Here is an 809-nt window from a genome sequence, read left to right as displayed (position 1 = left end):
CCTATAATGTTTATAGATCTGAATCTCTCTTCTCGTGTGGGGAATCTGTTCTTGTAAGTGTCGAAGATCGCATCTGATTTGTACACGCATGCTGGGTACTCATCGCTATTTAGGACAATGTAATTTTTTTCATGTTTCAAAATCAATTCAGTGTCGGTGAATGTACCTTGAATAACGACATCCATGTTGTTATCAATGTTGTAGCGGCTTTCTGGTTCCATCTTGTGTTTTTTATGTGTATCTCTAGTAGAGTGCAATGCTTAGTGATTTTGTTGGATATATATATATATATTTCAAAATAGCCGCAAAGTACTACAAAAAGCAAGCTTTACCAGTTGCACAGCCAATATTTCCTAATTCAAGTAACTACATGTACCAGAAGCACTTGCACCCCAACACTAACTAGACAGAATTACAAAAGCAGATTCTGCTATGTAAATAGCCTTTCGCAAAAGTCCGATGACAAAAGTTTAAAAATTGTAACAGCCCAGACAGGGATTCGAACCCTGGACCAATAGGTTAAAAGCCTAATGCTATACCAACTAAGCTATCCGGGCACGCGCTCTACACGTGAAAAGTTTGTTATGTTAAGAAATATCCAAGGGATCAATAGCATACAAGTGTTATGTGTATGAAAGGAAAATATAAGGTTGACATTACTATTCATTAGAAGACACGGTTCACAAAATCCCCTGAACAAGTGTGGAACAAACGTTTTGCGGGGAGCAAAGAAAGACTGCCAGACCCTAACCCAGGGGGAAAATTTTCCCACCAGTCGCTCACACGGGGGTTAGCCTCCATTGTTAGTT

At 39.2% G+C, this 809-nt stretch overlaps 1 non-coding gene across 1 annotated transcript; it reads right to left on the bottom strand.

Moving 5' to 3' along the window:
* Window positions 1-484: 484 nt before the first annotated feature.
* Window positions 485-557, bottom strand: TRNAK-UUU (transfer RNA lysine (anticodon UUU)). Its single transcript has one exon. It is a non-coding gene; the product is annotated as a tRNA-Lys (tRNA).
* Window positions 558-809: the final 252 nt, after the last annotated feature.

Source organism: Lepisma saccharinum, chromosome 11 (genome assembly GCF_977018435.1).
Source record: "Lepisma saccharinum chromosome 11, izLepSacc3.1, whole genome shotgun sequence".
In the NCBI taxonomy this organism is placed as follows: Eukaryota; Metazoa; Arthropoda; class Insecta; order Zygentoma; family Lepismatidae; genus Lepisma; species Lepisma saccharinum.
Note: the sequence above shows the minus strand (reverse complement) of the source record. Positions and strands in the feature narration are given on the sequence as shown.